This window comes from Amblyraja radiata, chromosome 8 (genome assembly GCF_010909765.2).
Source record: "Amblyraja radiata isolate CabotCenter1 chromosome 8, sAmbRad1.1.pri, whole genome shotgun sequence".
Taxonomy (NCBI): domain Eukaryota; kingdom Metazoa; phylum Chordata; class Chondrichthyes; order Rajiformes; family Rajidae; genus Amblyraja; species Amblyraja radiata.
This window is the reverse complement of record NC_045963.1, coordinates 27,875,146-27,888,877: the sequence shown is the minus strand read 5'-3', so window position 1 is coordinate 27,888,877 and position 13,732 is coordinate 27,875,146. Positions and strand designations below refer to the sequence as shown.

The window sequence follows — 13,732 nt, the reverse complement described above, 5'->3', positions numbered from 1 at the left end:
CGAGATGAGCTAAGAGGTGCAATTTGATTGATTATTGATTGATTATTGATTGATTATACCTTTAATAATCCTTTACAGGAAATTACAGTGCCACGACAGCTTCAAGACAGACATAACACCACACATTTCCTCAAATGGCTTCCATACTTAACAAGTTAAAATACAAGTTAAAATACAAGTTAAAATACAATTAATTTAAAAAAAAGTGCAGTTATTTATGCGCATTATATAACCTTATAGCAGCTGGTAAACAGGACTTCCTATGTCTCTCAGTTTTGCACATTGGTGCAATCAGCCTCTGACTGAAGATGCTGCTCTTGATCACCTTCAGGGCATGGAGTGGGTGAGTGGGGTTGGTCATTATTGAACCCAGTTTGTTCAGAGTTCTGGCCTCTGCCACCTGCTGGACCGTTCGTTGCTCAGCCCCGACCACTGAGCCGGCCTTCCTGATTAGCTTGTCCAGTCTGTTTTTGTCCGCTATGCGGGCGCCATCTCCCCAACAGGCCACAGCAAAAAACAGAGCACTGGCCACCACTGAATGGTAGACACTGCACAGTAGGGGTTGGCAGATGTTAAATGACCTCAGCCTCCTTAAAAAATACAGTCGGCTTTGTCCCTTCCTGTACACCGTCTCCATATGACACTTCCAGTTCAGCTCACTGTCAAGCTGCACCCCAAGGTACCTGTGGTTAGCGACCACCTCCACCTCAGTGCCCTTAATGGTGATTGGTGTTGCTTGAGTCCTCCTCCTCCCCCTCCTGAAGTCCACAACTATTTTAAAAGAGGCTTGGGAATTTAAAGACCTGGAGGGACAAGTTGAGGTTATTTGAAATGTTTACAGAATCCTTGGGGTTTGACATGCAAGACGCTGCTGGCACAGTGGCGCAGCAGTAGAGTTGCTGCCTTACAGCACCAGGGACCCGGGTGCTGTCTGTACAGAGTGTTCAAGAAGGAACTGCAGATGCTGGAAGATCGAAGGCACACAAAAGTGCTGGAGAAACTCAGCGGGTGCAGCAGCATCTATGGAGCGAAGGAAATAGGTGACGTTTCGGGCCGAAACCCTTCTTCAGACTGATGGGGGGTGGGGGGGAGAAGGAAGGAAAAAGGGAGGAGGAGGAGCCCGAGGGCGGGGGGGATGGGAGGAGACAGCTCAAGAGTTAAGGAAGGGGAGGAGACAGCAATGGCTAGCAAAATTGGGAGAATTCAATGTTCATGCCACCGGTCGCAAGCAACCCAAATATGAGGTGCTGTTCCTCCAATTTCCGGTGTTGCTCACTCTGGCAATGGAGGAGACCCAGGACAGAGAGGTCGGATTGGGAATGGGAGGCGAAGTTGAAGTGCTGAGCCACCGGGAGTTCAGGTAGGTTATTGTGGACTGAGCGGAGGTGTTTGGCGAAACGATCGCCCATCCTCCGCATAGTCTCACCGATGTAAATCAGCTGACATCTAGAGCAGCGGATGCAGTAGATGAGGTTGGAGGAGATACAGGTGAACCTTTGTCGCACCTGGAACGACTGCTTGGGTCCTTGAATGGAGTCGAGGGGGGAGGTGAAGGGACAGGTGTTGCATTTCTTGCGGTTGCAACGGAAAGTGCCCGGGGAGGGGGTGGTACGGGAGGGAAGAGAAGAATTGACAAGGGAGTTGCGGAGGGAGTGGTCTTTGTGGAAGGCAGACATGAGGGGAGATGGGAAGATGTGGAGAGTGGTGGGGTCACGTTGGAGGTGGTGGAAATGGCGGAGGATTATTTGTTGTATTTGCCGGCTGGTGGGGTGAAAGGTGAGGACTAGGGGGACATATTGTGCAAATAGCTAATTCTTGAAAGTGCAAAGACAGAGAGATTAATCTACTGAGAGAGACCAATGCAGATTTTGCATTTCTATAAAGCACTGAAACAAATGCTCTGGTAAAGATGAAAGCAGTGGCTTGGCTGGTTTAGAGGACGTTACAGCATTTTGGGCGCCACATAATCAATTTTCCAAAATATGGTTTCCTTTCATTGAATTTCTTCAACAACATAATGGTTGAACACAAATTCAAAACCGACGCTCGGGTCGGGTGAGCGGGCGTAGGGAAGGGTAGTGGGATATATCTCCGCTTCTTTCACTTCTTCGTTAGTTCAGGGGTTTTTCTTTTTTCTCTTTTTCGAAATTCTTTCTTTTCTTTCTCTTTTCTTATTCGTTTCCCCTTTTTCCTTTTTCCTTTTTTTCCAATTTAGTTATTAGTTTATAAAATGTTAAAATTGAAGCTGTACGAAAATTGTATAATTGTTTTGTTGATTACTTTCTTCTTGTACAATTGCTTCTAATAAAATTAATATTTTAAAAAACTTGCGGAGGTGGCCATGACGGGTATGGCGGCCAAAGCCTTTAGCCCATGATGGCCTTGCCGGAAGGCCATGCCTGGCCATATCGTTTGGACAAATGGCACATGGCACGATTTGTTCCCCAGAACAAATCAAAAAAGATTTTTTTTTTATTTTCTAAGAGTTCAGCACCGTTCGGAGGTGGCGCTGATTAAAGGTACTCACCCATTACGCAGCAAAAAGCGTAGTTTTCACACACTTCTCGTCCCGCGAATCAGGAGAAATTCACACGATAGGGGACTTTCGAATTCCACGGTCTTTTGAGGGTGGAAGTGGGTGTTCATTCCATTTAAATCCATGAGGGATTGCTCAACAAAGGTGAGGGACCTTAAATCCATGAGGGATTGCTCAACAAAGGTGAGGGACGTTAAATTACTCCAATCGGCGGGACAAGACATTTTTGAAAAAAACTAAGATTTATAATTTTGTCAAGAATAGAGGAATTTTTAAGGGTGATAAATATTTTAATTATTAATATATCTAGCAGGATCGTGCTAGTGCACGGGGATCACTGGTCATCGTGGACTCGGTGTGCCGAAGAGCCTATTATCGTGCTGTCTCTCTAAACTAAAGTAAACTAAACGAAAGGAAGTAGATAAATACTTGGAGTATTTGCAGGACTATTGGCAAGACTGATTTTAGTCTGAGAGCTCTACCAAAGATGCAGAGCAGATAAAGTGAGCTGAATAGTCTCTTTCTGTGCTGTATCATTATATCTCTTTGCATGGATGAATGCAATGTGTACACCACACTTGCTACATGACCCTACTCGTACTGCCGACAATTTGCCTTTAAATCTCACAATGCCATTTAAATACTGTTTGAAAAGAAAAATGACCTGGAAACAAAAGCCGATGTAATTCCACAGTAACTTGGCTGAAGTCAAAATGTCCTTTAGACACGACCATGCAAATGCTCATCCCTATTGCAATTAATAACAGCCACGGGTCAAATTGTAGGCCATTTGCACCTTCCTAGGACTACTAGAAACTGACACAATATGCACATCCTATTATTGCTGATATAAAGTCATGACAGCCTCTGTTTACCTGTAATTATTTGATAATAAGCTTGAGTTAACTTGCATTTTCAAGCATGATACTTAACTGAGGCATGATAGAGTCTAATCCTTTAACGCAAGTTTGATCTTCTATTTCTATCCCACTCAAAAGAACAAAAAGCTACTCTACTTATTTTTAAGGTTGAACCATTTCTTTCTTCAGTGCTTATATTGTATAAAAAGAAAACAACACGGCTTCCGAACCACGGGTAGATCCAATGCTTTGCAATTCAATAGTTGGTTTAAACTACAGTTTTTGCATAATTTGATTTCGATTTTTGTTTGTTTGTCATAATCCCTGCTTCAATCTTCACTGCAATCGTATTTTATCCATTTTACATTTTCACCATACAAGTGATAGCTTAAGAGGGAACTGTTCCAAAGCACAAGTCCCATGTTGTTCATTAACACCATAAATATGTGACACAATACGTGAGGAACTCAGCGGGACAGGCAGCATTTCTAAAAAGAAGGAATGGGTGATGTTACGGTTCAAGACTCTTCTTCAGACTGAGTCATGGGAGAGGGAAACTAGAGATATGAAAAGGTAAGATGTGAAAACGACAGATCAAAGCAGACAATGCTCAAGGAAATGTGGATTGGTTCATTGTTGGCTGAGGGGAAGGTGACAACGAGACATATACTGAATACAGGAAAAGAACAAATTGTGAGACGGAAGGATTGTCAAGGATGCCTAGTCATTCCCATTTATCTCTACCTTCTGATAGTCTTAACATTTCCAGACTCAAGATCAGTTTCTTCCCCACTGCCATCGGACTCCAGAGCAAATAATCTCTTTCATGCTGTAGTAGAAGCAAGGAACTGCAGAAGCTGGTATATACTGAAGATAGACACAAAGTACTTGAGTAACTCAACGGGTCAGGCAGCATCACTGGAGGAAACAGATAGGTGATGTTTTGGGTCAGGACCCTTCTTCAGACCCAGACCATCTACCTCTTTCGTGCCTGCTTATTCGAGGTGTTGCTATGTATTTCCATTCTTAGACTTTAATTTTGAGAGATACAGTGTGGAGACAGATCCCACGGCCCGCCGAGTCTACGTAACCAGCAATATAACAGGGATATAATTTAACAGTGATCTAACCAGCGTACAATAGCACTATCCTACACATTAGGGGCAATTTACACTTTACCGAAGCCAATTAACCAAAAAACCTGCACATCTTTGGAATGTGGGAGGAATACGGAGCACCTGGAAAATCCATGCGGTCACAGGGGGAACGTACAACCTGGGGAATCTCCGGATTGCCCGCAATGCTCAAGGCAAAGGGATGTTGGAACACATCCTGGGCTGCTGCCCAAAGGCTCCTGGGCAGGGCCGGTAATTACCTGGCGTCATGACCAGGTTCTTAAACCCATTGCAGAAGCCATCAGCATGGGAATCAGCAGCTGCAGACGAGCACGGCCCACCACCCAGATGATCACCTACGTGAAGGCCGGAGTGCAGCTGCCAAAAACCACAGTCAGGAATCAGTCAGGAATCCTGGAGACTGCACAGGACTGGCAGCTTTCTGCAGACCTGGTGAAACAGTTGAAGTTCCCACAGCACATTGCCACGACCACCCTAAGGCCGGACATCCTCCTGGTCTCAGAGGCGACCAAAAACATTGTCTTGTTGGAACTGACTGTGCTGTGGGAGGACCGTCTGGAGGAGGCCCACGAGAGGGAGATGACCTAGTACAAAAAGCTGGTCATAGACTGCCATAAGCAGGGCTGGAAGGCAAGGTGTATGCCCATCGAGGTTGGCTGCAGAGGTTTTGCAGGGCAATCGCTCGACAAAGCCGTGAGTGTGCTGGGCATCAACGGAGTGGCGAGGAGAAGAGCCATCAAGAACACCACAGAGGCACCGGAGAAAGCCTCGAGATGGCTCTGGATCAGGAGAGGAGGTCCATGGCAGGGGCGGAAATCCCAGGGGGGCCAGGTGGGACACGTCCCCCCCTATTTTGAGAGGTGGAGGACAGTTCCCTCCCTATTTTTTGTAATCCGGATTTGAAAACCGGTGAAATCTCCGCTTTCCGCGAGACAGTGGGAGGTGGGACTGCTGATCGCTGGCGCTGATTGGATGAGAGAGACGTCGGTCAGCAGGCAATGTGGGCGGGACATGATGATTCAGCCCAATGATTTGTGGAGGGAGACGTGCCAAAACATTCTCGGCACAGACCTGCGCCTCATCCGCAGCCAGGATCGATCCCGGCTCTCCGGCGCTGTCCCGTCCCCACCCGAGCGCCACCCCCCAACCCTCCCCCCCACGCCTGGGGGTTGCCTGAGACATTGGGAGTCAGACGGGCGCGGTACCCCCAGGCCCACTGCCAGTGCAGAGAAGCAGCGCTAAACCCAGCTCAACTCTGCCTGTCCCGCCAGGTCAACCTACAGCCCTGCCTGGACTTGCGGGAAATATGGTCCAGGCTTACAGTCAGCATGGAGAAGCAGCGCTGGTGTCCCGTCAGACCAGGTGGGGCTGTAGGTTAACCCGGCGAGACAGGCATAGTTGAGCTGGGTTTAGCGCTGTCCCCCGGTCCACTCCATATTTTGATAGCGATTTCCGTGCCTGGTCCATGGGGAGGGTCGAATGCCACCTGAACACAAGTTGTGGTCTGATCAACCACGGCTGGGTCGCCTGGGTGAGGGTGGCTGATGTTGAAAGACCCGAAACACCCAATGACCCCAGGTTACATCACTGATGATGTGTTCAGGAGCATCTATAGATGTATTTTTTAACAACCAAAAACATTGCTACGAGGTGTATATGACAATAAACTAATCTAATCTACAAGACAACAGTGGAGGCAATATGATGGAATTGAAATTTTAATTTCTATTTAAGATCCTGTATGATTAAAGGACTTTGTCTGCAAATGTCGCAAATTAGACTTTTCCTCCCCTATCAGCCTCAAAACGAAGGAAAATAAAGCATTACTCAAATGTCTCCAGACCATCTGGGTAGGTTTTGGAGATCATAATTCGAAGATTAGTATCAAGGATAAACAAAGCACGTTTCAGAATTCTCTCTGCAAAGTTCGATAGCTACCAGCCTATGAGGCAATGCTCTCCAAATGTGTTAAAAGCTTCCCTCATTTTCACCACAGTTCTGTTAATCACCAGAGATCTGCACCTTATTATCATTAACCCTTTGGCTACTAAAATGATTCAATGGTTCGTTCATTGTCACATGGACCAGGGTACAGTGAAATACATTTTTTGTGTATAGATCAGAGATTATTACCACACAAGACAATCCCCGATTAGGTACCCTATGCATAGAAACAGCCCGCTGAGTCCATGTGCAATAAATAGTAGTTAGAGTTTGTTGCCATTTTACATATTCCAAGCTGCAGTTGGCCATAAAGGCCCGTTGTAGCCACACCTCATTTGGATCGCCAGTGAGCCGTCCTTTTGCCCCAGTCCCACTTAGGAAACCTGAACGGAAACCTCTGGAGTCTTTGTGCCCCACCCAAGGTTTCCATGTGGTTCCCGGAGGTTTTTGTCAGTCTCCCTACCTGCTTCCACTACCTGCAACCTCCGGCAACCACCTGCAACCTCCGGGAACCGCACGGAAATCTTGGGTGGGGCACAAAGACTCCAGAGTTCAGGTTTCCTAAGTGGGACAGGAGCATTTCTCTCCTTTCCAGGCCGACAACCTTCATGCCCCAGGGGGGATGCCTACTTGGAGGCGTGGATGGTGAGACCACCTATCTTTGCTTGCTGATCTACAAACTTTTCATGACTTTGAATACCTCAGACTTCAATTTTGCTAACACCTACCTGTATCACTTTATCAAATGCCTTTCAAAAATTTATACTGTCCGAAAACTGTTCTCATGAACGTTCTGCGACATCAAACAAAAATGATTTCAAGTTGTGCACAGTGGCGTAGTGGTAGAGTTGCTGCCTTACAGCATCAGAGACCCTGGTTCCATCCTGACTCTGGCTGCTGCCTGTTCATTCTCCCATTGTTCATTGGGTGGGTTTTCTCCGGGTGCTCCGGTTTCCTCCCTCATTACCAAAGACGTGCAGGTTTGTAGGTTAATTGGCTTCTGTGCAGCCAAGAACAAATCCAATTCAATTTACAATTCTGCAGACGCCACCACCGTTGTGGGCCGGGTATCAAATAACGATGAGACGGAGTACAGGAAGGAGGTTGAGAACCTTGTGATCTGGTGTTGAGAACCACCTGTATCTATGGCCACTTGCTCTTCTCCCCTCAAGTAAGAGGTACAGAAGTATGAAAACACACACCTCCAGATTCAGGGACAGTTCTTCCCAGCCAGTATCAGGCAACTGAACAAGTAGAGAGCAGTCCCGGGCTACTATCTACCTCATTGGAGACTCTTGGACTATCTTTGATTGGATTTTACTGGATTTATCTTGCACTAAACGTTATTCCCTCTATCATGTATCTGTACAGTGTGGATGGCTCAGTTGTAATCATGTTTAGTCTTTCCGCTGACTGGTCAGCATGCAACATGAGCCTTTCACTGTACCTCAGCACACGTGACAATAAACCAAACAAAACCTCTCAATCCATTTCATCTCATCCAATATCCTAGCAGCCTCCTTGTTTACTACAGCCCTGACTAAAGAATCTTCCTCACACAACATTAACACCTACATCGGCCATACGATCTCCATTTTGTTTGAAATCATCCCGACAAATCTCTAACACCCCTCTGGGCAATAATGTGCCCAAAGATAACCTCTGACTCCCTTTCATGTTCTCTAATAGGCCGAAAGGTTTAATAAACAATTTACAAATGATATTTATAGAATTACAACAGTAATCAAGCACTGCTTCTTCCAATTTTCTTTGTGCTAACAGTATTCAGGAAAATAAATGACCGATTGAAACCAAAACATTTCCTACATCAACAAACATATTAACATTGTTGACCACATTATTTTAGGCAATCAACTGGAATAAAATGGTCTTCCCACTGCACCCCCTCTATTTCTGGTCCCATCTCACTCACATATCTAATTATAGACAAAATACTACAATAATTTATTGGCAGCATTTCTGGAGTGTGAAGAAGGGTCTTGACCTGAAATGTCGCCTACTCTTCTCCAGTGATGCTGCCTGACCCGTTTAGTTACTCCAGCATTTTCTGTCATTACCAGCATATGCAGTTACTTCCTACCCATATCTAATTACATGTCTGAAACATAGAAACATAGAAACATAGAAATTAGGTGCAGGAGTAGGCCATTCGGCCCTTCGAGCCTGCACCGCCATTCAATATGATCATGGCTGATCATCCAACTCAGTATCCCGTACCTGCCTTCTCTCCATACCCTCTGATCCCCTTAGCCACAAGGGCCACATCTAACTCCCTCTTAAATATAGCCAATGAACTGGCCTCGACTACCCTCTGTGGCAGGGAGTTCCAGAGATTCACCACCCTCTGTGTGAAAAAAGTTCTTCTCATCTCGGTTTTAAAGGATTTCCCCCTTATCCTTAAGCTGTGACCCCTTGTCCTGGACTTCCCCAACATCGGGAACAATCTTCCTGCATCTAGCCTGTCCAACCCCTTAAGAATTTTGTAAGTTTCTATAAGATCCCCTCTCAATCTCCTAAATTCTAGAGAGTATAAACTAAGTCTATCCAGTCTTTCTTCATAAGACAGTCCTGACATCCCAGGAATCAGTCTGGTGAACCTTCTCTGCACTCCCTCTATGGCAATAATGTCCTTCCTCAGATTTGGAGACCAAAACTGTACGCAATACTCCAGGTGTGGTCTCACCAAGACCCTGTACAACTGCAGTAGAACCTCCCTGCTCCTATACTCAAATCCTTTTGCTATGAAAGCTAACATACCATTCGCTTTCTTCACTGCCTGCTGCACCTGCATGCCCACTTTCAATGACTGGTGTACCATGACACCCAGGTCTCGCTGCATCTCCCCTTTTCCTAGTCGGCCACCATTTAGATAATAGTCTGCTTTCCTGTTTTTGCCACCAAAATGGATAACCTCACATTTATCCACATTATACTGCATCTGCCAAACATTTGCCCACTCACCCAGCCTATCCAAGTCACCTTGCAGTCTCCTAGCATCCTCCTCACAGCTAACACTGCCCCCCAGCTTAGTGTCATCCGCAAACTTGGAGATATTGCCTTCAATTCCCTCATCCAGATCATTAATATATATTGTAAATAGCTGGGGTCCCAGCACTGAGCCTTGCGGTACCCCACTAGTCACTGCCTGCCATTGTGAAAAGGACCCGTTTACTCCTACTCTTTGCTTCCTGTTTGCCAGCCAGTTCTCTATCCACATCAATACTGAACCCCCAATGCCATGTGCTTTAAGTTTGTAAACTAATCTCTTATGTGGGACCTTGTCGAAAGCCTTCTGGAAGTCCAGATACACCACATCCACTGGTTCTCCCCTATCCACGCTACTAGTTACATCCTCGAAAAATTCTATAAGATTCGTCAGACATGATTTACCTTTTGTAAATCCATGCTGACTTTGTTTAATGATTTCACCACTTTCCAAGTCTGAAGAAGGGTCCTAACTGGAAATGTCATCTATTCATGTTGATGACATCCCTGACCCGCTGAGTTATTACAGCCCTTTGTGTCGGTTTTTGTAAGCTAGCATCTGCAGATCCTTTTTTTGCATAATTGCTTCCTTTTATCTATTTATCACTTCCTGACCGACAGAGTGTTCCTTGTTTCCAGGGCAAGAGTTTTGACCTCATTTTTTAACCTGTAGCTAACCTACAAACTTGCAAGTCTTTGGAATGTGGGAGGAATCTGGAGCAGCTTGAGGAAACCCATGCGTTCACAGGGAGAAGGTGCAAACTCCACATGGAAAGCACCCAAAGGCGGGATGGAACCAGGGTCTCCGACGCTGTGAGGCAGCAGCAACCGCTGCATCACTGTGCTGCCCTGTTCTATCTCAACAAAAGCCAATCATCCTCAACAGTAGGAACTTCCACTTTCAAAGTTCAGTCTAGCCATCAACCAAGGAATGAGGTGCAGAAACAAGGAACTGCAGATGCTGGTTTATTTTAAAAAAGACGCAAAGTGCTGGAGTAACTCAGCAGGTCAGGCAGCATCACGCTTTGGATCAGGATGCAATGGTTTAATACATGAAAGTAAGAGGAGCTTTGAGGAGACAATAGAAATGAACACTATATGCACGGTTAGACCAATATTTTTGAGTAGAGATCTTGCCAGTTGATTGTTCTGGCTGCAATTTTTATAAAATATTAGGTTCAATTCAAAGAGTACAGGATGGTGGCAGAAACATGGCAACTCTTGTGTACTGTCTCAGTGTAATGTACTATTTTACATTCTTGAACTTAAGCATGATTGTACCTAATGTATAGCAAGATTGTTACTGAACTTTGGAGTCTTTAGAGATACAGCACGGAAAGTGGCCCTCCGGCCCTCCGGCCCACCGTGTACACGCTGACCAGCAATCCCCGTACACACACTCCGTACTGACAGCACCCAAAGCCACAATTGAACCCGGGTCTCTGGCGCTGTAAAACAACAGCTCTACCACTGTGCCGCCTTCTAATGTATGCAAATAAAAAATAATTTCACTTTATCTATGTGACAATAAAGTACTATTGAACCATAGAGTGATTCACTTCCACTCCCACTGTTTGCCCAATTCACCGTACAGACAGCACCCGTAGTCACGATCAAACCCGGGTCTTTGGCGCTGTTGGCAGCAACTCTATCGCTGCGCCACCGTGCCACCGTCTTTAAAATAACTTGACACATCATTTCCAAAGTAAACCCAGAAAAAAATATTTCTGCAAATACATAAAACTAGCCCTCCTTCCTCACATCAAACAATGAAAAACGTTAGAAAGGAGACATGACAGTTGTACCCATCAAGTGTACCTGATCTGCTTCCGTTGTCATGGAGCCCTACAAAACATATGTGATAAATCTCCAACATATTAGCCACGGAGCCAGGAGGACAGCTGCTGACTGATCTATCATGGTTATCTGATTTTTAACCCAGCCATTTCATGTATTCATCCTGCTTGAACTGTCTATGCCACAGCGTACAAAGCACAAGTTTCCTTTGGAGGCTTACATTAATTAGTTCTGCTTAGTGTCTCAGCGTCTCCCCCAACCCCCGGTCTCTTCAATATTCATTTAGCTATGTTTCTCCTTAATGTTTGCCTGACACATACCCCGGTATGCATTGATGGTGCCGAGGTAGAGATGGTTGAAAGCTTCAAGTTCCGAAGAGTAAATATCACCAGCAACTTATCCTGGACCACCCATAATTAAACAATGGCCAAGAAAGCACACCAATGCCTCTACTTCCTTGGAAGGCTTAGGAAGTTCAGCATGTCCCCAACAACTCTCACCAACTTCTACAGATGCACTGTAGAAGGCATTTTATTGGAATGCATCACAGCATGGTTGGGAACAGATCCATCGAAGACCGCTAGAAATTGCAGTGAATTGTGGACGCAGCCCAGACCATCACACAAACAGACATCCCGTCCATCGACTCTGTTTAGACTTCACGCTGCCTCAGCAAGGCCATTAGCATAATCAAGGATGAGTCTCACCCCAATCATTCCCTCTTTGTCCCCTCTCCCATCAAGAGTTACAAAAGCGCAAAAAAAACCCTCCAGATTCAGGGGCAGTTTCTTCACAGCTGTTATCAGGCAACTGAACCATCCTATCGACAGCTAGAGAGCAGTCCTGAGCAACTATCTACCTCATTGGAGATACTCAGTCTATCTTTAATCAGACTTTATTAGACTTTATCTAGCACTAAATGTTATTCCCTTTATCATGTATCTGTACACTGTGGACAGTTTGATTATAATCATTATAGTCTTTCTGCTGACTGGTTAGCACGCAATTAAAACAGCTTTTCACTGTATCTTGGTACGTGACAACAAACTAAACTGATGAACTTTCCTCCCTTGTCCCTCACCTGCAACAGGGAATGCGTAGGTTCCCTTGGGTACCAAAGGCAGCAATACCTTGGGAACTCACTTGGCCAGGTATAATTAAAATGGTGCCAGTCATTACTTGTCAATAGCACAGAGTGCTGGATGAATGGGTCAGGCAGCATCTGTGGAGAGAGTGGACAGGTGGTGTTTCAGGTTGGAATCCTTCTTCAGCCTGACTGGACAGGTTTTCATGTCCAGCTGAATTTCCAGCTCCAGTCTGAAGGGTCCAGACCCATAATATCATCTATCCATCTTCCCCAAAGATGCTGCCTGACCCACTGAGTTAATCCAGCATTTTGTGTGTATCTTTGGCATCTGTAGTTCCTTTTTATTACATTATTTCATTGCCAGCACGAGGCATGGACAAGTCGAGACCAACCTCTTTAATCAAGAGTGTTTTATTGTCATATGTCCCAGATAGAACAATAAAATTCTTACTTGCAGCAGCACAACAGAATATGTAAACATAGTATACTGTAATCAATATAATAAACAAGAGAAAAAAAAAGTTCAACGTGTTAATGTATATACACACACATATACCATCCTTGATTCTTATTATTCTCCACGTCAAATTGCCTGAATGTGAGGCATGTTTCACCAGGATGGCCATTGCGTGCCATGTTACTGAGCAATAGACAAAGATAACCCAGTCTTTAGTTCAGTTGAGAAATACAGTATGGAAAGGCCTAGATAGAGTGGACGTGGAAAGGATATTTCCAGCAATGGGAGTCTAGAACCAGAGAGTACAGTTAAAATGGAGATGGACAAATTTCTTTAGCCAGAGAGTAATGAATCTGTGGAAGTCATTGCTGCAGACAGCGGTGGAGGCCAAATCATTGGGAGTTTTTAAAGTGGAGATTGTGAGATTATTGATTAGTAAGGGCGTCAAAGGTTATGGAGAGAAGCTGGGGGTATAGGGTTGAGAGGGAAAAATTGATCAGCCATGATCGAGTGGCAGATTAGACTCCATGGGCCAAATGGCCTAATTCTGCTCCTCTGTCTTAAGGTATGAACAGGCCCTTCGGCCCAGAGTCCATGCCAGCCATCAATCACCCATACACCAGATCTATGTTACCCCACTTTCTCATCCACTCTCTCAATCTTCTGGGCAATTTAGAGGACAACTAACCTACAAGCTAGCATGTCTTTGGGATGTGGGAGGAAATCAGGGGAAACGCATGTGGTCACAGGGAGAACGTGCATACTCCACACAGACAACACCCGAGATCAGGATCAAACTCAGATCTCTGCCATTGTGGGGCAGCAGCACTGCAGGCTACACTAATAAGCCACCCAGTCATCTCTCTATAACCAGTTGAAATTGGCCAACTCAGCTCAGAGCTATGATAG

At 45.3% G+C, this 13,732-nt stretch overlaps 1 protein-coding gene across 1 annotated transcript in view; it reads right to left on the bottom strand.

The window, feature by feature from the left end:
* fmn2 (formin 2) overlaps positions 1-13,732 on the bottom strand; it is a 368,117-nt gene that overhangs the window by 85,931 nt on the left and 268,454 nt on the right. The window lies entirely within an intron of this gene.